Source organism: Schistocerca cancellata, chromosome 8 (genome assembly GCF_023864275.1).
Source record: "Schistocerca cancellata isolate TAMUIC-IGC-003103 chromosome 8, iqSchCanc2.1, whole genome shotgun sequence".
Taxonomy (NCBI): domain Eukaryota; kingdom Metazoa; phylum Arthropoda; class Insecta; order Orthoptera; family Acrididae; genus Schistocerca; species Schistocerca cancellata.
In genome coordinates this window covers 554,352,061-554,378,373 of record NC_064633.1, presented here as the reverse complement: position 1 = coordinate 554,378,373, position 26,313 = coordinate 554,352,061, and the positions used below count along the sequence as shown (strand labels likewise).

Sequence of the window (26,313 nt, the reverse complement as noted above, 5' to 3'; positions counted from 1 at the left end):
GCAATTGGTAACAAGTAGGGTTCTTAAATTAAAATACAGAATGTAGGTACGTTTGAACATTTTGTTTCGATTGTTCCAATGTGATACATGTACCTTTGTGAACTTACCATTTCTGAGAACGCATGCTGTTACAGCGTGATTCCCTGTAAATACCACATTAATGCAATAAATGCTCAAAATGATATCCATCAACCTCAATGCATTTGGCGATACCTATAACGACATTCCTCTCAACAGCGAATAGTTCGCCTTACGTAATGTTCGCACAAGCATTGACAATGTACTGACGCATGTTGTCAGGCGTTGTCGGAGGATCACGATAGCAAATATCCTTCAACTTCCCCCACAGAAAGAAATCCGGGGACGTCATGTCCGGTGAACGTGTGAGTCATGGTATGGTGCTTCGACGGCCAATCCACTTGTCATGAAATATGCTATTCCGTACCGCTTCAACCGCACGCGAGCTATGTGTCGGACAGCCATCATGTTGGAAGTAGATCGTCATTCTGTTCAAATGGTTCAAATGGCTCTGAGCACTATGGGACTCAACTGCTGTGGTCATAAGTCCCCTAGAACTTAGAACTACTTAAACCTAACTAACCTAAGGACATCACACAACACCCAGCCATCACGAGGCAGAGAAAATCCCTGACCCCGCCGGGAATCGAACGCGGGAACCCGGGCGTGGAAAGCGAGAACGCTACCGCACGACCACGAGATGCGGGCGTCATTCTGTCATGCAGTGAAACATCTTATAGTAACATCGGTAGAAGATTAAGTAGGAAATCAGCATACATTGCACCATTTAGATTGCCATCGATAAAATGGGGGTCAATTCTCCTTCTTCCCATAATGCCGCACCATGCATTAACCCGCCAAGTTCGCTGGTGTTCCACTTGTCGCAGCCATCGTGGATTTTCCGTTGCCCAATAGTGCATATTATGTCGGTTTACGTTACCGCTGTCAGTGAATGACGCTTCGTTGCTAAATAGAACGCGTGTACATAGGACGCGTTCCGTAATTTCTCTTGTGCCCAGTGGCAGAACTGTACACGACGTTCAAAGTCGTCGCCATGCAATTCCTTGTACATAGAAACATGGTACGGGTGCAATCGATGTTGATGTAGCATTCTCAACGCCGACGTTTTTGAGATTCCCGATTCTCGCGCAATTTGTCTGCTACTGATGTGCGGTTTAGCCGCGACTGCAGCTAAAACTTCTACTTGGGCATTATCATTTGTTGCAGGTCGTGGTTGACATTTCACATGTGGCTGAACGCTTCATGTTTCCTGAAATAAGGTAACTATCCGGCGAACGGTCCGGACACTTGGATGATGTCGTCCAGGATACCGAGCAGCAGTATCACGAAGCAAATACCGTCCGCACTGACGAAATGTTACGTGATGCCACGTACTTATACGTTTGTGACTATTACAGCGCCATCTATCACAAAGCGAAAAAAGTTGTCCAATTAAAATATTCATATTTCTGTACGTACTACACGAATGGTTGTTCGATGGTGAAAGGTGGATCAACGTGATATTGACTAGCTGAATTTGCAAAGCTCTTTCTTTTGAGTAAATTGTCCAATTTGTCTGAAATTGTAATAATTTGTTTGCCTGCAGATGTTCATCTACGAATTTCCGTCCCATTCAAATAATTCCTTTGTGGTGCGTCAGTTTTTTGTTTTGGGTCTTAGAGCGTACCATCAGGAGCGCGTATGATGCCTTAGCCCGGTTTATATCACAAGAAAAAGTCTGAATGTAATAGGAAATGGAAGCCTTTGAACTTAATTGACGAACTGAATTTACTGCTTCAACACAAACAAGCGACTATCTATCAACTCTTGCTAGTAGTTTAAGTAAGTACGAATAATTTTAGGGTGTATGTCCTAAAATTTTCATTGATGAACGGGTGTGATCTTGCTTTTTTTTCAATACTTTTAATTTTTGATGGATAATAGATAAGTACACTAAGGTGAGTTAAGTCATGGCAGCCGGCCGTTGTGGCCGAGCGGTTCTAGGCGCTTCAGTCCGGTAACGCGCTTTTGCTGCGCTCGCAGGTTCGAATCCTGCCTCGGGCATGGATGTGTGTGATGTCCTTAGGTTAGTTAGGTTTAAGTAGTTCTAAGTTCTAGGGGACTGATGACCTCAGATGTTAAGTCCCATAGTGCTTAGAGCCACTTGAAACATTTTTTTAAGTCATGGCACAGCGATATGCAAGATGGTTCAAATGGCTCTGAGCACTAAGGGACTTAACTTCTGAGGTCATGAGTCCCCTAGAACTTAGAACTAATTAATCCTAACTAACCTAAGGACATCACACACATCCATGCCCGAGGCGGGATTCGAACCTGCGACCGTAGCGGTCGCGCGGTTCCAGACTGTAGCGCCTAGAACCGCTCGGTCACTCCGGGCGGCACAGTGATATGCAATATACACATGGTGGCAGTAAGATGTAAAAGGGCACTACAGTGGAGGAACTGTCATTTGTATTCAGGTGATTAGTGAGAAAACGTTTCTGACGTGATTATGGCCGTACGGCGGGAATTAACGGACCTTGAACGCGGAATGGTAGTTGAAACGAGACGCATGGGACGTCCCACTTCGGAAATCGTTAGGGAATTTAATATTCCCAGATTCCCAGTGTCATCAGTGTGTCGAGAATACCAAATTTCAAGAATTACCTCTCAGCATAGACAACGCAGTGGCCAACGACCCAGAGCAGCGGTGTTTGTTTAAAGTTGGTGCTAACAGACGAGCAATTCTGAATGAAATAACCAGAGGAATCGATGTGGGACGTGCGACGAATGTATCCGCTAGGACGGTGCTGCGAATTTTGGCTTGAATGGTCTATGGCAGCACACGAACGATGCGAGTGTTTGCTATCAGCACGACATCGCCTCCAGCGCCTCTCCTGGGCTCTTGACCATATCGGTTGAGCCTTAGAGGACAGGAGAAAAAAACTTGGCCTTGTCAGAGGAGTCCCGATTTTAGTTGGCAAGAGTTAATGATGGGGTTAGCATGTGGCGGATACCCTACGAAGCCATGGACTCAAGTTGATATCAAGGCACTTGCGACCGAACCGCCGAATCTTTCCATCAGTAAATGGGGTATGTTCTCAGCTGACTCGGTTGTTTTAACCCCCCTCCAGTGACGGAATGATCCGCTTCCTAATTCCGTATGTATAAAACCAATACGGACTTGTAGCTGTCACGCGCTTACTGCTACTTATTTTAACTGTAAATAGCTCAGTCCTAATGGTAAGAGGTAGTAGTGAATTCACGTTGTTAATATTTGAATACAGCACAGCTGCCACAAGCTCAGCTCACTTTTACTCCACTCCTACCCTCGCCATTGCACCACATTAACTAGGTGCTACGTGGACCTTGCTAAATTCACTTACGTATACATTTTTGACCGTTACTCGCCAGTATTTACCTAATGATTAGTACACTCCTAACCGGACTATTTCCCTAAGAGCTGTGATGATTGAACGGGTTCGATCCACGGCCGACAGTGCCCTACAGTTCACACGGTAACACTGCCTACCTGACCCACTTAACTTGGTAGTGAGCTTATGTATCCAATCACCACTGCTAGCAGCAGTGGATAATCCTATCAGAACGACGAGAGCAGCAGACTTAGCATCGAATCCTCCTGAAAATACTTATACTTACAGTCGCCAGCTCTGAAGGAGCAAAAGAATAAATCAATTTTTGGCTCGTTTCAAAGTGAAATGGCTTGAGTTGAATTTAAACTTAATTCTGAATATTACTATTTCTGATCATTCTAGATGATTCTACAAAGCAAATACTCTCTCAATTTCTGTGAGTTGGCTTGGTAATTACTACCAACTCAGTTTATGCAACTTGGGTTAACAAAATTCTATCCTTCAACTTATTTAATGATTTTGGATATTACTCTTTGGACAATTGATACAGAATTAGTTAAGTGACTTTACTTGAAAGGTTACTCAGAAAAATTTAAGTAACTATAAATAGGCGACTCATTCTGGTGTGACCATTGCTCTTTTCAACATTCTTATACGCTAAAGTATTCTACAACCAAAAGAATTGTAAATGAAAGAGGCGATGGTGGCCTCAGTCTGATTTCACTATACTATGTTTGAGGTTACTACACTTCACAATGAACAACATGCGTCGTAATTTTACTCATTACTATATTCTGTCCTCTGCACTTGCATAAAAGAAAACTGGTATTCTCCTTTTACATGTATACAAAGTTCGACTTAACAATTGCAAGCAGTCTTGCCTTGGGTAGACGTGTCGGTGCTGGTGGTGAGATGCATGTGGCTAATGCAGCTCTTCACGCCTCATGCCATTAATGGCGGCTGGAACTACGAGCTGTAGCACTCGTATAAGCTACTGCACGTCCGCCATAAAATCTGGGCGCAGGAACTCTTACAATCAGCCCCAGTGGCATAGAGGCGGCTTCAACAACCATTCGTCGCGTTCTACTCCAAAAAACGGCGACGATATTCGCCTCTTCTCTGTTGCACAATCACTTTTGCGTGAGCACAGTTACGCACGTCTGATCACATCAACACTCCCCAGGCCATTCCATTGTTCAGTCCCTGTGTCTCTAGCTACCCCTAGCTGCACTCGTATCACCAAGAGTGGGGGCGTTCCCCTACCACCTTTTTACCGAAATCATTTAGTATTTAAGAATATTTATATTTATTACCCTGGAGTTCATACCAGTCATAATGATTTACTACTAGCACTTTAAAACATTAAATTATACAGTAATAACTTATAATTACCAAGAAAAAGAATACATTTGACTCCGAGAGCTTAGTGCATTGTCTGACAGGTAGCGCTAATTCCCAGTTACGCCAATAGATGGCATCAGGGTGCACTCCCTGGCAGTCTCACACAAGCGCGCCCGTTTCCGACGCGCGGGCTCCAAATTACTGTCAGCCCACCATCATTTCAGTTCCGTTACACACTGTGCAAGCTATTGGGGGCACCATAGCGGTCGGGCTGCGTTTACATGGAATGGTCTGGGTCCTGTGGTTCGAAGGAAGAGATCGTTGACTTCAAATGGTAATGTTCGGCTGCTTGGAGACCATTTTAAGCCATTAACGGACGTCAAGTTCCCAAACAACGATGGAATTTGTATGGATGACGGTACGCCATGTCACCAGGCCACAACTGTTCGCCATCGGTTTGAAGATCAACCTGGACAGTTCGTACGAATGGTTTGGCCACCGAACATTTATGGTATATAATCGAGAGGTCAGTTCGTGCACAAAGTCCGGCATTGGTAACACTTTCGCTATTATGGACGGCTATAGAGACAGCATAACTTAATATTTATGCAGGAGACTTCTAACGACTAGTTGAGTCTATTCCAAGTCGACAAAAAGAGGACTAAAGGAGGTCAGACACGATATTAGGAGGTATATCACGACTTTTGTCAGATGAGCGTATGCTGGGAGCCAATAATAAATTAATAAGAAAATCCTTGCTATCGGAGGACATTTGGAATATTTTAACAAAGTGCTTCATATTGTGCTGGTACGTTCTTTTCCCTTGTGTTTTGTATGAGTAATGTATTAAGGAGTTGAAGAAACAGAGCTCTAACACGGAAATAAAGCGTTTCCGGACCCATGTTTTACAACATATTTTCTTCCTCTACATGTGCTGGATGTTTGCTGAAAATGTCCCCATGCTTTTCTGTTACACTCTATATACGAGGGTGAGTCAAATGAAAACCTTAAATATTTTTTAAATATTATTTATTGTGCTGAAATGGTACAAAGCTGTATCACTTTCAACATAATCTTCCCCACGCTCAATGCAAGTCCTCCAGCGCTTACAAAGTGGGTTGCAGTGGGTACTGGGAGATGAAGAAGCTTGCACTGGATAGAGTATCATGGAGAGGTGCATCAAATCTGTCTCAGGACTGAAGACCACAACAACAACATTACAAATTTAAGGTTTTCATTTGGCTCACCGTGGTATCGTGAACTGTGGATGGAGCCCAATAACTGAGTGAAACGTGCTGAACCTCGAGTTCCGCAGCCCCGAAAATTCGTCGAAGCTACGTGACCTTCCTGAAACAGGGTGCTGTAACTCGGAGCGACTATAAAAGTGGAGGAGCGGCGAGGAGGAGTGATGTCCGGCCGGCTTTGGCAGCTCGCGACAGGAGGTCGGCGCGTGGCGAGTGGCAGCTTATCTGGCGGCGCCAGGGTCCGCGCTGCCCCTGCCCTCTCCCTGGACATAACTAGACGAGACGAAACGGCGCAGCTGGGCCTGGCAGCGCGGGGCAGTAAAGGCCGGCCCGCGGCCCAACGGCCGGAAGGAACGCCGCGCCCTCCATCGCCGGCCCTTATCTGGCCGGCCCTTCACTTCCGAGACCAGGCGGGACCTCTGCTTCCCGAAAGCCGCAGCCTCTCCTGTCGCCTCCTCCCCACGCGAGAACCACGTGGCACGCAACAGGGGGCTCCTTCCAAACATACTGTATCTCGCAAATAGTAGACTCAGACGAATGGCGTTTTTAACAGACCTCCTCGCTCTGTTGGCATCGAAAGTAACAAAACCAAAAAAAAAAAAAAAGGTTCAAATGGCTCTGAGTACTGTGGGACTTAACATCTATGGTCATCAGTCCCCTAGAACTTTGAACTACTTAAACCTAACTAACCTAAGGACAGCACACAACACCCAGTCATCACGAGGCAGAGAATATCCCTGGTAACAAAACCAACAAACATTAAAATTGTAAGCATTTAATAACAAAGCGACTATTCGCCTAGTAACAGAACTTGAGCAAGTGTCTGTTAAAAAGAATAAATGTTAATGTTGATGTAGTATTCTTCTTTAGTAGGTTGTCTACCTTGATGATATTGCTTCTTACAAGAGGGATGGATGTTGCTTTCATACAAGCCGTTTCACAATTCATGTTACACATTGTAGAGTGGACTTACAAGATCAAGTTATACTTAGGAACTCAAGATCACAAATGTCTTCCAACGACGCCATACAGCATCAAAGGTGCTGGCATATACGAGGTGTGGCTAGAAAAAAACCGGAATAGTACTGGTGAAACAATAAAACGAATGCAATAAGGCTGAAAGTCGCGTGGCCTGTCACGTGACTCTCGCTCCGCCTACTGCTCGAGTTTCATCTGCCTCCTGCACTCAGTCTGCCCGTGGCGTCTGTTTTAAGTAGTTGACGTTTTGTCTGTGCGTCGGAAAATGTTGAGTGTACAGAAAGAACAGCGTGTTAACATCAAATTTTGTTTCGAACTAGGAAAATCTGCAAGTGAAACGTTTGTAATGTTACAACAAGTGTACGGCGATGATTGTTTATCGCGAACACAAGTGTTTGAGTGGTTTAAACGATTTAAAGATGGCCGCGAAGACACCAGTGATGACACTCGCACTGGCAGACCATTGTCAGCAAAAACTGATGCAAACATTGAAAAAATCGGTAAACTTGTTCGACAAGATCACCGTTTAACAATCAGAGCAGTGTCTGAGTTAACAGGAGTTGACAAGGAAAGTGTTAGGCAGATTCTTCATGAAAGTTTCAACATGAACAAAGTGTGTTCAAAAATGGTTCCGAAGTGTCTCACAATTGAACAGAAGGAACGCCGAAGAATGATTTGTTCTGACATCCTGGAAAACACTGAAAGTGATCCCACCTTCTTACAAAATGTTATTACTTGCGATGAATCGTGGTTTTTTACTTACGATCCCGAAACTAAACGCCAATCGATGCATTGGAAAACTCCTGGTTCTCCACGACAAAAAAAAGCACGAATGTCAAAATCGAAATTCAAGGCAATGATGATTGTTTTTTTGACATCAAAGGGATTGTGCACATTGATTGGGTACCAGAGGGACAAACAGTGAATCAGCATTACTACATTAGCGTCCTGGCTACCCTACGTGAGCGAGTACGGAGCAAACGGAACCATTTATGGAGAAAAAAGTCATGGATCCTTCACCAAGACAATGCCCCAGCTCACAGTGCATTGTCAGTGAAGACGTTTTTGGCAAAACACAACATTTCCATCTTAGATCATCCACCCTACTCACCTGATTTGGCCCCCTGTGACTTTTTTCTTTTCCCTAAAGTCAAGTCAGCTTTGAAAGGAACTAGATTTGAGACTGTTGAAGCAGTAAAAGAAAAAGCGACGGAAGTAATGTATCGACTTACCGAAAATGATCTGCAACATTGCTATGAACACTGGAAAATTCGTACGGAGCGGTGTAGAGACCGAGGAGGAGAGTACATTGAAGGAGATAACATGAAATTGTAAATAAATGTTTTTTCCAGCATCAGTCCGGTTTTTTTATAGCCGCACCTCGTATATATATATAATATATATATAAGCGAAACTCTTTCTGATACCTCTGACAGTGTAATAAAGGTCCTGCTGCTGGTGTTGCTAAGAATTTAGGGTTTTCATAAGAGTTGAGGGGCATGAGAGTTAAGCAGTGGTTGGGAAGGGAGTGAGACAGGATTTTAGTCTATCCCCGATGTTATGCAATCTGTATATTAAACAAGCAGTAAAGGAAAGAGAAGAAAAATTTGGAGTAGGAATTAAAATCCATGGAGAAGAAATAAAAATTGTGAGGTTTGCCGATTACATTGTAATTGTGCTGGAGATAGCAAAGGACCTGGAAGAGCATTTGAACGGAATGGACAGTCTCTTGAAAGGAGGATATGAGATGAACATCAACAAAAGCAAAACGAGGATAATGGAAAGTAGTCGAATTAAATCAGTTGATGCTGAGGGCCTGGTTTAGGAAATGAGACACTTAAAGTAGCAGATAAATTTTGCTATTTGTGGAGAAAAATAACTGATGATGGTAGAAATAGAGAGGATATAAAATGTAGACTAGCAATAGCAAGAAACGCTTTCCTGAAGAATAGAAATTTGTTAACATCGAGTATAGATTTAAGTGTCTGGAAGTCTTTTCTAAAAGTATTTGTATGGAGTGTAGTCATGTATGGAGGTGAAACGTGGACGATAAATAGTATAGACGAGTAGAGAATAGAAGATTTCTAAATGTGGTGCTATAGAAGAATGCTGAAGATTAGATGGGTAAACCACGTAACTAATGAGGAAGTACTGGAACTGGGAAGAAGAGGAATTTGTGGCACAACTTGACTAGAAGGAGATCGGTTGGTAGGACATGTTCTAAGGCATCAAGGGATCACCAATTTAGTATTGGGGGGCAGCGTGGAGGGTAAAAACCACAGAGGGAGACCAAGAGATGAATTCGCTGTATAGTATATCCAGAAGGAGGTAGGTTGCAGAAGTTACTTGGCGATGAAGAAATTTGCGCAGGATAAAGTGGAATGGAGGGCTGCATCAAACCAAGTCTGGACTGAAGACCACACCAGCGATGTGCTTCAAAAATGGTTCAAATGGCTCTGAGCATTATGGGGCTTAACTGCTGTGGTCATCAGTCCCCTAGAACTTAGAACTACTTAAACCTAACTAACTTAAGGACATCACAAATATCCATGCTCGAGGCAGGATTCGAACCTGCGACCGTAGCGGTCGTGTTGTTCCAGACTGTAGCGCCTAGAACCGCTCGGCCACTCCGGCTGGCTCAGCAATGTGGACTGGGACTGAACTAGTATGTTATACGACTCTTCTAGGAAAGTGTTCTCTCTCTGTGATGCAGAAAGCCTCTCTTGTAACACCTGCCATGTTGAGCATTTCTGTAACGCTCTCGCAGCGGCTAATCGATCGCGTGACGAAACGCGTGGCAAAATTTATCATGCATTCTTTGTACTTTACTGTGTAAGGACAGAAATTAAAATTTAGTTTATAGCTATCGTTCCCGGTGCTTCAGTTTTAAACGCTTGCAGTGTGTTGTAAAGCAATACTTGCGCTATCAATCTCACGCGGATGCTGCCTCAGACTCATTAGCTCGTCAGACTACACAGGAGCCTTATACAAAGGTTACAGTCGCCTTGGTCTTCTGAGGCAGTGCCCCTGCACCTTCACATAGCTGTTGTTCGCTAGGCTATACGACCGACCGATGCGTGTGCGATGTGTCTGCCGCGCATCTAGGGCCCATCGGCCGTCATTGCGGGCCATGTTTGCCGCGGCCGGCACCGGGCCCAAAGCAAACTGCCTGTGCCACGACAGAATATCGACCTCGCCACACGCCTCCCTTCCAGCCGATTGGTGTAAACTGTTGGCTCCGGCAGTAACGGTGCAGCCGTTAAACGCTCACAATGCGCCGAGGCACCGTTTTAGAACACCCTCTGTATTCACTTCGGCCCGTTCCGAAACACCTGCTGACCATAAGACTTTAACCTGTGTAATGCTTAACTGGGGGCGACACGCGGCGCCAAAGTGCTGGCTTTAATGCCGCCTGAGGTGACCTGAACACTGTTTCTTATCTAAAGACGACGTTTGATATACCATACAGCTCTAAGTTACAGTTATAGGATACCTACGTAATCGGCACTATGCAAATAGTCGCGTTTACTGATGCATCTACTTCTATATCCATACTACGCAAATTACTGTGAAGTGCATGGTAGAGGGCATTTCCTGTTGCGCTGCAAAACATATTTTCTTTGTGTTCCGCAAACGTAGAAAGATTGGTTATATTTAGATGTGTACACATTTCTGTTTTAGCTTGCCCGTGATTGCCTATTAGGCAAGCTGCCGCTCATTGTCAGCGAGCGAGAAGGCTGCTTTGGCTCTGAGCACTATGGGACTTAACTTCTGAGGTCATCAGTCCTGTAGAACTTAGAACTACTTAAACCTAACCAACCTAAGGACAGCACACACATCCATGCCCGAGGCAGGATTCGAACCTGCGGCCGTAGCGGTCGCGCGGTTCCAGACTGTAGCGCCTAGAACCGCTCGGAAGGCTGCTTTAATCTCATCCAAGCCAAGCTATGTCAAACCCAAGCAGGCTAAATGAGTCTTTACATTTAAATTGGAGAGGGGGAGAAAGAAAAGGAAAGGGAGGTGATCACTGCTATCAGTTTCATCGGGACTTTACACGGAATCGCTCTTCCGAGATTCCTACAGGAGGTCGGACGTATTTGGTGCATCCGCATCTGCCCAGCTAGCCCAGTCCAATTATATGAATGTGTTATGTCCGAGCCGCGCGGGATTAGCCGAACGGTCTCAGGCGCTGCAGTCATGGACTGAGCGGCTGGTCCCGGCGGTGGTTCGAATCCTCCCTCGGGCATGGGTGTGTGTGTTTGTCCTTAGGATAATTTAGGTTAAGTAGTGTGCAAGCTTAGGGACTGATGACCTTAGCAGTTAAGTCCCATAAGATTTCACACACATTTGAACATTTTTTTTTTGTTATATCCGAAAGAACAGACACCACGAACGTGTTTCTGCATCCGCACCGAAGGGGGTGGATCCATTGCCCTGTTAGTTCAAAAAATGGTTCAAATGGCTCTGAGCACTATGGGACTAAACATCTATGATCATCAGTCCCCTAGAACTTAGAACTACTTAAACCTAACTAACCTAAGGACATTACATACACCCATGCCCGAGGCAGGATTCGAACCTGCGACCGTAGCAACAGCGCGCCTCCGGACTGGAGCGCCTAGAACCGCACGGCCACCGCGGCCGGCATCCGCATCCCCCACAACTGTCATTAAATGCAATGTTACGCCCAAATATTTAATCGACGTGACTCCATCAAGCGCTACACTACTAATGGAGTATTCAAACATTACGGGATTCTTTTTCCTATTCATCTGCATTAATTTACATTTATCTGTATTTAGAGTTAGCTGCCATTCTTTACACCAATCACAAATCCTGTCGAAGTCATCTTGTATCCTCCTACAGTCACTCAACGAAGTAATAAACTGGTGGCCAAATAAAACAAGTTTGGAAGCCAGACGACTGAAAGGTGTGTAATTTGACACCTTGTATCGAACAGCCGGGTGCTGCAACCATCTCTGGAAGGATGGACAGCCAGCACCACAAGGTGAACCCAGCAGGGTCGTGTATTCCTCAGGCTCTCTACAGCGGCCAGCGCCGCCGCCTCGTCGTACCCAGCTGTTCCCTGAAGCGCCGCCTCCAGAGGCGTCACCCAGCGGCTCTGAGCAGGCCTGCCTGCCCTCTCATTAATCCCAATTGAGTCGCGGCCGGCACTGCCGCGCACTCGCTCGTCTGCCGTCAGACTCCTTCCTCGGGTCGATGGCGCTCCGTGTGTCAACTCAGCTCAGCTCCACAAACACTCGTCACGTCGCTACCATTCCACGCCTGCAGCTCTCTCATGCTGTCCTCGCCATCCAACAAGGGAATCACGTACCCAACTAGTCGCCGATTTTGTTCAAAAATGGTTCAAATGGCTCTGAGCACTACGGGACTTAACTGCTGAGGTCATCAGTCGCCTAGAACTTAGAACTAATTAAACCTAACTAACATAAGGACATCACACACGTCCATGCCCGAGGCAGGATTCGAACCTGCCACCGTAGCGGTCGCGCGGCTCCAGACTGTAGCGCCTAGAACTGCTCGGCCACTCCGGCCGGCGCCGATTTTGTTCTATTCGCGTGGTTGTAGTACATACTTGATGTCAGAGATGGTGCTCATCATCATCATCATCATCATCATTTAAGACTGATTATGCCTTTCAGCGTTAAGTCTGGAGCATAGCCCCCCTTATACAGTTCCTCCATGATCCCCTATTCAGTGCTAACATTTGTGCTTCTTCTGATGTTAAACCTGTTACTTCAAAATCATTCTTAACCGAATCCAGGTACCTTCTCCTCGGTCTGCCCCGACTCCTCCTACCCTCTACTGCTGAATCCACGAGTCTCTTAGGTAACCTTGCTTCTCCCATGCGTGTAACATGACCCCACCATCTAAGCCTGTTCGCCCTGACTGCTACATCTATAGAGTTCATTCCCAGTTTTTCTTTGATTTCCTCATTGTGGACACCCTCCTGCTATTGTTCCCATCTACTAGTACCTGCAATCATCCTAGCTACTTTCATATCCGTAACCTCAACCTTGTTGATAAGGTAACCTGAATCCACCCAGCTTTCGCTCCCATACAACAAAGTTGGTCGAAAGATTGAACGGTGCACAGATAACTTAGTCTTGGTACTGACTTCCTTCTTGCAGAAGAGAGTAGATCGTATCTGAGCGCTCACTGCATTAGCTTTGCTACACCTCGCTTCCAGTTCTTTCACTATGTTGCCATCCTGTGAGAATATGCATCCTAAGTACTTGAAACCGTCCACCTGTTCTAACTTTGTTCCTCCTATTTGGCACTCAATCCGTTTATATTTCTTTCCCACTGACATTACTTTCGTTTTGGAGATGCTAATCTTCATACCATAGTCCTTACATTTCTGATATAGCTCTGAAATATTACTTTGCAAACTTTCAATCGAATCTGCCATCACAACTAAGTCGTCCGCATATGCAAGACTGCTTATTTTGTGTTGACATATCTTAATCTCACCCAGCCAGTCTATTGTTTTCAACATATGATCCATAAATAATATGAACAACAGTGGAGACAGGTTGCAGCCTTGTCTTACCCCTGAAACTACTCTGAACCAAGAACTCAATTTACCGTCAACTCTAACTGCTGCCTGACTATCCATGTAAAGACCTTTAATTGCTTGCAAAAGTTTGTCTCCTATTCCATAATCTTGTAGAACAGACAATAACATCCTCCTAGGAACCCGGTCATATGGCTTTTCTAGATCTATAAAGCATAGATACAATTCCCTGTTCCACTCATAACACTTCTCCATTATTTGCCGTAGGCTAAAGATCTGGTCCTGACAACCTCTAAGAGGCCTAAATCCACACTGATTTTCATCCAATTGGTCCTGAACTAATACTCGCACTTTCCTTTCAACAATACCTGAGAAGATTTTACCCACAACGCTGATTAAAGAGATACCTCTGTAGTTGTTACAATCTTTTCTGTTTCCATGTTTAAAGATTGGTGTGATGACTGCTTTTGTCCAGTCTGATGGAACCTGTCCCGACTCCCAGGCCATTTCAATTATCCTGTGTAGCAATTTAAGACCTGACATTCCACTGTATTTGATGAGTTCCGACTTAATTTCATCCATCCCAGCCGCTTTATTGCACTTTTTTTGTTATAGGTTCGATCCTAAGGTAAACAAACGACCATACTGCACGCTCTGCGAATGTTCGTCGGGCACAAGCAAATACCCTATTCGCTTAAAAGTGTCCGGCCACCACTACGTAACACAGAACTGAACGCTAGATGTCACGATATAGGGGCACGTCGGTAGCGAAGAGTCGTGCAGTATCGCCCGCACCGCATTATGCATCAGCTTCTCCAAATACAATTTTCAGGCCTGCTTCCAAGAGTAATTTTGGTCGCGAGTCAATAGACGCAGCACTCTTCACACACTCAGCTCCATCATACATGAAACTTTAGTCAGGTTGCTATGAACAGGGACGTAAGATATTGTTACCACCTCAGCAAACTTGGCATCTATAGGCGACAATTCGCAGCCAGGCAAACATGAATTTCATTTGGCCTTTTCTTCGCCGCAGTTATAAGGGAGACGTGATCTGTAGTGCTTGCAGGATCACATTTGAATACATTTTCGTGTTAGTAAATGCTTTGCATGCTGGTGCACGGATTTCTATTGAATCTTTTGACTGCAGCCACTGTTTTAAACAGAAAAGTTCTATTACTATATGAATCTTGCCATTCAAGACAGTTGACGAGAACGACTTCGCGGCGCGACGTTTCAGAGTCGTCAAAAATCTATGAAAGGAATCATCTTTGCCAACAGTCATCCCGTATGACACACCTACCAGCTATATTCTAGAAGTTATCAGATTTATAAATTCATTCTTGTTGATCTTTAGATTATCAGTGAAGTAGTTAAGAAATGCTGAGTACATTGAGCTGTATCAGTCTTCAAGGTACAAGAAGACATACAAGTACTGAATTTTTCTAGGGGTTGCCGGGGGGGGGGGGGGGGGGAACGACGACGACAGAAGACGCCAACACGTTTGTAATGTGCCTCTAGTGTGTCATTCTTCTTCTTCTTCCTCACCTGCTTTTACTATTTCATATATTTCAACCGAAATCACCCAATATATAAAAAACTAGAACTATTAATAAGTGCACATGGCGTGAAACTTGAACCCAGAACAACTAGGAACTGCCAGCACTTGTGGCCGAGCGGTTCTAGGCGCTTCAGTCCGGAACCGCGCTGCTGCTACGGTCGCAGGTTCGAATGCTGCCTCGGGCATGGAAGTGTGTGATGTCCTTAGGTTCGTTAGGTTTAAGTAGTTCTAGGTCTTGGGGACTGATGACTTCAGATGTTAAGTCCCATAGTGCTTAGAGCCATTTGAATTTGAACTAGGAACTGGAAACTCGACAAGATGAAGTTTTAGAGGATTAGTTGTGGTGAAGATGCATTTACTATGAAATTCTTGATTAGATATCGTGGTGCTTAAAGTAGGACATTGGTGGCGTTAGCATCTAATCCTCTGAATGGCAATTACGGACACGTTAGTCACAGACTACGCCGTATAATAACGGCAACATAGTTGTACTAAATAGATATCTCTGTATTGTGACGTTTTAATTTTCGTATGTGCGACAGGAACTAATCTTTCGCACTTATTAAAATATTCCCGGCCAAACACTCGTTCGACCTATACTTGAGTATTGCTCATCAGTGTGGGATCCGTACCAGATTGGGTTGACGGAGGACATAGAGAAGATCCAAAGGAGAGCGGCGCATTTCGTCACAGGGTTATTTGGTAACCGTGATAGCGTTACGGAGATGTTTAGCAAACTCAAGTGGCGGACTCTGCAAGAGAGGCGCTCTGCATCGCGGTGTAGCTTGCTCGCCAGGTTTCGAGAGGGTGCGTTTCTGGATGAGGTATCGAATATATTGCTTCCCCCTACTTATACCTCCCGAGGAGATCACGAATGTAAAATTAGAGAGATTAGAGCGCGCACGGAGGATTTCAGACAGTCGTTGTTCCCGTGAACCATACGCGACTGGAACAGGAAAGGGAGGTAATGACAGTGGCACGTAAAGTGCCCTCCGCCACACACCGTTGGGTGGGTTGCGGAGTATAAATGTAGATGTAGATGTAGATGTAGATGGTGCAACGAATTTCTTGGGGAAGCTCAACGTTTCGCCCCCATTGCGGAGGACAGCTTTAAGCTCCTCCGTATAGCGTGCTGTAATACCCACCCGTAGCAGCCAGGATGTGCATTACGTTAAATCTGATGAACTCCAGGCTGCAATCTGCGTTCCGCTACAGCTCCTCAATCTCTTTATCCACTCTCATAGTTGCACATATGTTGTCCTATTAGTTTTTTCGCCGTTCTTTTTGTAGTAGCGACATACACTCCTGGAAATTGAAATAAGAACACCGTGAATTCATTGTCCCAGGAAGGGGAAACTTTATTGACACATTCCTGGGGTCAGATACATCACATGATCACACTGACAGAACCACAGGCACATAGACACAGGCAACAGAGCATGCACAATGTCGGCACTAGTACATTGTATATCCACCTTTCGCAGCAATGCAGGCTGCTATTCTCCCATGGAGACGATCGTAGAGATGCTGGATGTAGTCCTGTGGAACGGCTTGCCATGCCATTTCCACCTGGCGCCTCAGTTGGACCAGCGTTCGTGCTGGACGTGCAGACCGCCTGAGACGACGCTTCATCCAGTCCCAAACATGCTCAATGGGGGACAGATCCGGAGATCTTCCTGGCCAGGGTAGTTGACTTACACCTTCTAGAGCACGTTGGGTGGCACGGGATACATGCGGACGTGCATTGTCCTGTTGGAACAGCAAGTTCCCTTGCCGGTCTAGGAATGGTAGAACGATGGGTTCGATGACGGTTTGGATGTACCGTGCACTATTCAGTGTCCCCTCGACGATCACCAGTGGTGTACGGCCAGTGTAGGAGATCGCTCCCCACACCATGATGCCGGGTGTTGGCCCTGTGTGCCTCGGTCGTATGCAGTCCTGATTGTGGCGCTCATCTGCACGGCGCCAAACACGCATACGACCATCATTGGCACCAAGGCAGAAGCGACTCTCATCGCTGAAGACGACACGTCTCCATTCGTCCCTCCATTCACGCCTGTCGCGACACCACTGGAGGCGGGCTGCACGATGTTGGGGCGTGAGCGGAAGACGGCCTAACGGTGTGCGGGACCGTAGCCCAGCTTCATGGAGACGGTTGCGAATGGTCCTCGCCGATACCCCAGGAGCAACAGTGTCCCTAATTTGCTGGGAAGTGGCGGTGCGGTCCCCTACGGCACTGCGTAGGATCCTACGGTCTCGGCGTGCATCCGTGCGTCGCTGCGGTCCGGTCCCAGGTCGACGGGCACGTGCACCTTCCGCCGACCACTGGCGACAACATCGATGTACTGTGGAGACCTCACGCCCCACGTGTTGAGCAATTCGGCGGTACGTCCACCCGGCCTCCCGCATGCCCACTATACGCCCTCGCTCAAAGTCCGTCAACTGCACATACGGTTCACGTCCACGCTGTCGCGGCATGCTACCAGTGTTAAAGACTGCGATGGAGCTCCGTATGCCACGGCAAACTGGCTGACACTGACGGCGGCGGTGCACAAATGCTGCGCAGCTAGCGCCATTCGACGGCCAACACCGCGGTTCCTGGTGTGTCCGCTGTGCCGTGCGTGTGATCATTGCTTGTACAGCCCTCTCGCAGTGTCCGGAGCAAGTATGGTGGGTCTGACACACCGGTGTCAATGTGTTCTTTTTTCCATTTCCAGGAGTGTAGTTTTAGAGGTCTCCACAAAAATATGCTATTCTGCTTTTTCTAGCGGTTGCGGAGCATCCGTGACTGACTTAAGATTCTGCTGTATCTTTCGGGTAAGTTTATAAAATATTTCGTTTCATCAAGAACTTCCCTCTTCAGTCAGTAAAGTGTTTAATGGATGCTGGGAAAACTATGTAAAGTATTCTTGTACTGAGGAGTGATCGAAGACACTTTAAAAGAATAATTGATTATTAACAAACCTAAAACTTAACTATAATGTCCTTGGATGAATCTACAGACAGCTAAATACATCAGAAAAGTCTCTCCTATGACATTGTCTCTGATGTGCCTACACGACGAACCCCAAAGTCGAAGCTGGTGGCCGCATGAAGACCTGGGGCGCTACTGAACCGGAGCGGACAGCGTGTGCGGTTGACGTGAAGACCACGAAGAACTGGGCTGGTCTTGCCGGCGTGGAGCGCTGAGACGAAACTGTTGGTGCTGCCAACTGGTGTCGCTAGAACTGAAAGGCTGGTGCGACTGGATGGAACTCCTGATACTGCCGACTTGACGCGTAGTATGTAGGACGTAACTGTTTTCGCACGGTCTGGCGGTGTCCTAAACAGTAGCGCGCGACGGATGTCCGCGTTGCGCTGGTAGGGCACGTGACCTTGCGTAGCAGAGTATCATTCTGCCGACAGCGCTGTCTGCTGTGACAGGCAGTGTGTTGTCGGCGAGGTTGGCGCCCCCAGACCCTGAGGAAGCGACGTGTACTCCGTGGAAAACAGCCCAGGCCGTACAAGGAAAATCTCTCTGTAGGAATGCATTGTGTGCATTGGCATAACTGATTCGCCTCGACGGGTAATGGATCGACTTTCTTCGGTGAGGATGCACAAGTCCGTCCGACCTCCTGCGGGAATCTCAGAGTAGCGAGCATGGAGGAAATGGACAAGGACTATGGATAAGCGGCGCTCATTGGGAATACGGGTCAGCCTTGAGGCGTGCCGATATAGTCTGCACAGTTGCAATAAGGCTGTGTCCCGGATGGCACAGTGGTTCATATAGAAGGAGATCCCATATTCGAATCCCGGTCCAGCGCACATTTTCACTCGTCTCCGCTGATTCTGCGTAATGTCCCGTATAGCCATCACGGCCAACAGACAATAATTAAACGATGAAATTGTAAACGATGTTTTTCAGAAAATCGTTAAGTGGTTCTCTGCAAATGGGCTCTCATTAAACTTTGACAAAACACAGTATATACATTCTTGAGTTTCTCCCGGCGTATTTGATAATCAAAATATCCACGGGTATGCTGCCGGTCTATAGTGTCCAACGGGCACAATATTTCGGCGATCAAACATGTCGCCATCATCAGGTGAACTGACGGACTGAGCTCCTGTGAACGTACCGGCACGGAGATCCGTACGCTATGGCTGCTCTGAGCAGCCATAGCGTACGGATCTCCGTGCCGGTACGTTCACAGGAGCTCAGTCCGTCAGTTCACCTGATGATGGCGACATGTTTGATCGCCGAAATATTGTGCCCGTTGGACACTATAGACCGGCAGCATACCCGTGGATATTTTGATTACAGTATATACAGTTCCACACATTAAACTGAATGACACCATTAATAAATACAGACTTCGATCAGAAATCGGTAGCTAAGGGAGAATATTTAAAATTTCTAGGTGTATGCACTGATGAGGGGTTCAACTGGAAAAAATACACTGAAGATCTGCTGAAATGTTTGAGTTCAGCTACTTATGCTATTAGGGTCATTGCAAACTTTGGCGATATACATCTCAGTAAATTAGCTTACCACGCCTATTTTCATACTCTTCTTTCATATGGCGTCATATTCTGGGGTAACTCATCATTGAGTAAAAGAGTGTTCATTGCGCAAAGGTGTGTAATCAGAATAATTGCTGGAACCCATCCAAGATCCTGCAGTCACTTATTTACAGAGCTAGGGATCTTCACTGTAACCTCACAATATATATATTCACTTATGAAATTTGTTATTAACAATCGGAACGATTTCAAAAGTAATAGCAGTGTACATTGCTACAACACTAGGAGAAAGGATGATCTTCACTACTCAAGGTTAAATCTAACTTTGGCTCAGAAGGGGGTAAATTATGCTGCCACAAAAGCCTTTGGTCACTTACCTAATAGCATCAAAAGTCTGACAGATAGCTATATAGCATTTAAAAGGAAATTAAAAGAATTTCTGAATGACAACTCCTTCTACTCATTAGATGAGTTTTTGGATATAGTAAGTGGGATATTTTCCTACCCGCCACCCAAAAAAAAATATAAATATTAAGTGTCATGTAATATTTTGTGTGATGGACAGACGTCTTTCATTAACCTGACACGCTCCACATCATTACGAAGTGTTGTATTCATGATCTATGGAACAAGTACTAGTCTAATCTCTAATGTAGCTGATATCAGTAACCTTTTTCCTTTCTTTCCTTTCCTTTCTCCCCCTCCACTATCAGTTTACGTAGACAGTCTCTGTGTTTTGATGAGAGTGTTTTACGCACGTCCCCTGGCCGTGATGCCTGCACGGCCCGCTAGTGAAGAGGAATAGACCACAAGGCGGATAAACCTTTCTGGATTTCACTGACAGCAGTACATCACTATGACCTTTATGTGGCTTTTTTGATGCTAGTTTTATTTACCCTGCCTACAGATAATCAGTACGCGCGGCTTTCTGAAAGTAAGTGAATACAAAATTGTCACTTTTATTATGAAAGCGTGTGGAGCTGGAGATTAACAATGAAAAAGTGTGCACCTCATCACAACTTTTGCGAAAACCGCTTCTCTTAGGAAGTGTACAATCAAGTCGCGTTTTGACTTTTTTATTTATATACCGGGTGATCAAAAATTCAGTATAAATTTGAAAACTGAATAAATCATGGAGTAATGTAGATAGAGAGGTACAAATTGACACACATGCATGGAATGACATGGGGTTTATTAGAACCAAAAAAATACAAAAGCTCAAAAAATGTCCGACAGATGGTGCTTCATCTGATCAGAATAGCAATAATTAGCATAACAAAGTAAGACAAAGCAAAGATGATGTTCTTTACAGGAAATGCTCAATATGTCCACCATCATTCCTCAACAATAGCTGTAGTCGAGGAATAATGTTGCGAACAGCACTGTAAAGCATGTCTGGAGTTATGGTGTGGCATTGGCGTCGGATGTTGTCTTTCAGCATCCCTAGAGATGTCGGTCGATCACGATACACTTGCGACTTCAGGTAACCCCAAAGCCAATAATCGCACGGACTGAGGTCTGGGGACCTGGGAGGCCGAGCATGACGAAAGTGGCGGCTGAGCACACGATCATCACCAAACGACGGGCGCAAGAGATCTTTCACGCGTCGAGCAGTATGGGGTGGAGCGCCATCCTGAATAAACATCGTACGTTCCAGCAGGTGTTTATCAGCGAGGCTGGGGATGATGCGATTCTGTAACATATCGGCGTACCTCTCACACGTCACGGTAGCAGTTACAAAACCAGAATCACGCATTTCCTCGAAGAAAAAAGGCCCGATAACGGTAGATGTGGTACATCCAACCCATACCGTGACTATCTCGTCGTGCAATGGAGTTTCCACGACACTCCTAGGATTTTCGGTAGCCCAAATCCTGCAGTTGTGTGCGTTGACAGACCCTCGGAGCGTGAAATGAGCTTCGTCGGTCCACAACACGTTACTCAGCCAATCGTCGTCCTCCGCCATCCTTTGAAACGCCCACACCGCAAATTCCCTCCGCTTCATTAAATCGCCAGGTAACAGTTCATGATGCCGATGGATTTTGTACGGTTAGCATCGGAGGGTACGCCTAAGTGCCGACCAAACAGTAGTGTATGGAATGCCGGTGCGACGTGCGACTGCACGAGCGCTGATTTCCCCGTGCATAGACGAACCCGTTACAGTCTCCATTTCTTCCTGACCTGTCTCAGCAACATTGCGCCTTGTGCTCGGTTGGTCACTACGGGGTCTATCGTCTAAACAACCCGTGGCTTCGAACTTTGAAATCAGTCTCGCCATTGCTGCATTTGTCAACGGACTTTTACCCGTTCGAATCCCCTTCCTATGACGATAGGATCGTAACGTTGAACGAGAACATTCCCCATTCTGATAATACAGCTTCACTAAAAGCGCCTTTTCAGGTAACGTCAACATGTTGAGACTGCTGGCGCATCTGATTCTCTCTTTTTTTTTTTTTTCTTTATTGTAATTTGAACACCCGATACAAGGTGGGCTGGCAGCGGAAAAGGTTACTCCTCTCTTCAGCCATATGCAGTACAATAAAAAAGAAAGGGAGACAGATAAGTAACAGACTGGCGGTTTAAAAAACAGTAGATACAATAATTAAAAAACATGAAGCCGTTCACACTCGACGAAACAAACAAGAAAACTGTCGGCACTGTGCACAATCCACTGACGAGTTAGACGACACATGTGAACGAAGGAGCGTGGACGGCGAAAAACACTGATGCACAAACACGACGGCACAGACACTAAACCGAGGGCAATGATCTCCGGCGCGCGAATGTTCACTAGGCGTGTGCGAGTCCGGGGACCTGCCAAGAGAGGAGGAGGAGGAGGAGGAGGAGGAGGAGGGGGAGTGGGAGAGCGAGAGGGGAGAGCAGAGACGCCGCGGGCAGGGGAGAGAGGGTGGAGAGAAGAAGGGGGAGGGGAAGCCCGGGGGAAGAGGGGTGGAGTGAGGGGACAGGGGAAAAGGAAAGAGAAGGGAAGGGAAGAGAAGGGAGGGAGGGTGCCTAAGGGAAAGGACACCGGAAGTGGGGGGGGCAGGGTCAAAGTTGATAGGAGGGGTAGATGGAGGGGAGGAGGACATCATCAGGGAGGGGGAGCTGGCGGAAGCCACCTTGGGAGAGAGTAAGGAGGGTGGAGAGATGGAGACCGGGTGGGACGTGGGAATACAGGCGCGGCAGCGGGCGGGGGTGGGAGAGGATCGGGGATACGTGCGGGTGAGGAGGATCAAGTTTACGGGAGGTGTACAGGATCCGTATCCTGATTCTCTCTCTCATTACAGCTCCTTTTATACACAATTGTCACTGACGTTTTGCTGTCCAGCGCCATCTGTCGGACATTTCGTGAACTTTTTTTTTATTCTAATAAAACCCCATGTCATTCCAAGCATGTGTGTCAATTTTTACCTCTCTATGTACATTATTCTATTCCGTGGTTTATTACGTTTTCAAATTTATATTGACTTTTTTTATCATACGGTATTTATTACAAATTACTATACCGAGCGAGGTGGCGCAGTGGTTAGCACACTGGACTCGCATTCGGGAGGACGACGGTTCAATCCCGTCTCCGGCCATCCTGATTTAAGTTTTCCGTGATTTCCCTAAATCGTTTCAGGTAAATGCCGGGATGGTTCCTTTGAAAGGGCACGGCCGATTTCCTTCCCTAACCCGAGCTTGCGCTCCGTCTGTATGAGCTCGTTGTCGACGGGACGTTAAACACTAACCACCACCTCCACCACAAATTACAAAATTTAAAAACACAATTATATAGTTTCTCTATAATAAATGTTTAATTTTCGCACCATTCTTGTAGGTAACAAACAGTTTCATGGCTTTTAGGGTACAAACAACAAACATCTTCATGGAGCTGTTGATATAACTCATACATTGCTCAGGCATAGAATTAGCTCATAATTCAGTCGGGTAACGGCACACCTGCTACTTTATTAGAAACTCGGGATCCACGATAATTCACCAAGTAACATTGCACCTGGCGTCCACAATTTATGAGAGAGCTGAATGTTCTCTGATTGCACATTACAAGTCCCATTTCGCAAATCTGTCGCTCCGTTATTGTAGCTCGAAAACAGATTGATTATGCCACCAGCAGATTGAAGGCGACGTGATGTAATTATTCCGACTGTTTACTCGTGATAATGGGAATACAGCGCAGGTTTCCACCGTCTACCTACCTCTGCTCATTTCAGTTGACATATTCGCTACGCTTTTTGCATACAGCATTCACATCTACCAAGAAAATTATATCACTGCACGACACGTAGTTCAGGACATACGGTGTAATAACAGTGGGATGCGTGAGTAACTGCCGCATCATGCATGGCGTTTAAATTTCTTACTTCTTTGCCATTAAGTCTATTCGCGATACATTTCGCAGACAGTATCCGCATATGCCGTTGAATATACATATAAAATTGTATCTCTGTACAACAGATAGTTCAGTAGACATGACGGCATAAATATTAAGCTGCACGAAAACGAAACTGCGGGACCAAATTCGTTAGTGATACAGATGAACTATATGTACAAATATGTATCAGATATCTTAAATGTGTGAGATATGTGCGCTGTGGGCAAAGTCACGGGAAAAAAGCGTCTCCTGAACCCCTGGATCGATTTAAACCAAACTTGCTATACGTACAACTTACTATCTTGAACGAAATACTGTCGAGAAGATGGACAGACAAAGAGGTGGTGGGAGGAGATAGACACAGATAATTGGGAGAAGGAAATGGACAGAAAGAAGGGGGAAATAAACAGAAAGGGAAGAGGAGGAGATATACAGAGAGCAGGGAGAGGACGAGATGGACTGAGGGGCAGGGATGAGGAAATGGACGAATAAAGATAAGAGGAGGAGATGGGCAGAGAAAGGAATAGATAGAAAGGGGAGGAGGACCATGATGGAAGAGGAAGAGAAGGACAGGGAACGGGAAGAGGAGGAAACGGATATAGTAGGAGAAATGAAAGAGGAGAAAGGCAGAGAAAGGAAAGAGGAGGATATCGAGAGACAGAAGGATGAAGGAGGAAATGAACAGTGGAAGAGCAAAGGAGGAGATAGGCAGGAGAGGACGATATGGATAAAAATTGGAAAGTGGCAGTGATGAACAGAGGGAAGAAGGAGTGGTCTTAGAGAGTGAGAGAAAATAGAGGGGAGCTGGAGATTGACTTAGAAAGGGGTGGAAGGGGAAGATGTACAGAGAGTGTGGGAAGGAAGTGATGCACAGAGGGGATAGGAGTAGATGGACGGAGGAGGGAAGAGCAGATTCACAAAGGAAAGACGTAGAGATGGACAGATGGGGGGGGGGACATTGGTAGGGATTTGAGGGGTTGAGGAGAGATAGAGGGAAAGAGGAGATGGATGGAGGTGGGGGATCATATGAATGGAGAGATGGGGAGGAGGAGAGATGAACTTGCTGGGGGAGGAGAAGACTGACATAGATGGGGAAGAGGAGAAAATGGATACAGAGAGTGGAAAGGAGGATTTGGACAGAGAAAGGAAAGAGGAGGAGATGGACAGAGACAAGAAAGACGAGGAGAGGGACAGAGATGAGGTGATGGTTGGAGGGGGAGAATGAGATAGAAGGGGAGGGGGGAGAAGATAGACTGTGAGGCAAGATGAGACAGACAGGGGATGGGAAGAGGAGGAGATGGACGTCGAGATGGGAGAGAAAATGAAGAGAAAGTGCAGGGAGGAGAGAAGGGAAAGAGGGGTAGATGGACAAAGGGAGGGTTGAAGAGATCAGATTAGAGGGGGTGAGGGAAGCAAAAAGGGAGGAAGAACTAGACTTGAGAGTGGAGGAGCATATGGTTCTCAGCTAGTTTTGACTGATATTATGGTTGAGCGAAAATAAGTAAATTTGTCTCTACATTTCATTGAGCTTCCGGTTATAAGGACCCTGCAAATTAAATTGGGATAAGAAAGTTATCTATGGCGTGAAAAAGCTCGGCTATATTAACTACGGAATTACAAAAGCCTATTAGTAAAAGCCCATCCTTCTTATGGACATGATATACCGGCTGACGATACAAGTATTGGAAAAGGAACATCACAGCCAGCTAAGTTCGAAGTATAAGATAGCTTATGCTAAGTATACACACAGGTTGTAGAGTTACACTTTGCCATACACATTTACAAATGGCAACCAGATACCACGCATACACGACTGTTGGAGGGATGTAGCTGAGATGAAGCATTTTCCTGCGGTCTGACCTGGGGCGTCCGGCGCTGTAGTGAGGCTGAGAGAGGCTGCGTCTTCAGCTGTCAACGGGCGAGAGGCGTGGCTGAGGCGGCGGGGGCGGCAGCGGCTACGGGGGCGTCAAGGCTGCGACGCGACGGCGGCGGGCGTCGCCCCGGCATGGCGGCCGCTCTGGAAGCAAGCAGGCAGGCCGTGGGACGTAGCACAGGGGCGGGGAAGCAAATCAGTTGTGTTCTTGTAGGGAAACCACTTCAGCTTTCTCTTTGAACGTCTTGGGGAGCTACGGAAAATCTGGATGGCTGAAAGTCGCCTTAAGGGGCACATTCAATTTATTATTATTTTATTACCTTAGTTCGAAAATGAGTTACGTCTAAGCCAGGCAAAGATGGTCTTGTGTATCAAAGATCGACTGTCAACAGTTTGGTTAGCTGGTGTAGTCTTTGAACCTTACGGGGAGTCATGAGTTTTGACTACGATACAGCACTCCTCGCTAGGCAGGGTACTCTGGGTAAAACGTTTGAACAAGTCAGTAGTGTAG

At 46.1% G+C, this 26,313-nt stretch overlaps 1 protein-coding gene across 1 annotated transcript in view; it reads right to left on the bottom strand.

The window, feature by feature from the left end:
* LOC126095129 (soluble guanylate cyclase 88E) overlaps nucleotides 1-25,916 on the bottom strand; it is a 421,452-nt gene extending 395,536 nt beyond the window's left edge. The window contains exon 1 of the mRNA XM_049909837.1: nucleotides 25,790-25,916. The gene's annotated coding sequence lies outside the window, so the exon portion shown is untranslated. The remainder of the gene's footprint in view (nucleotides 1-25,789) is intronic.
* Nucleotides 25,917-26,313: the final 397 nt, after the last annotated feature.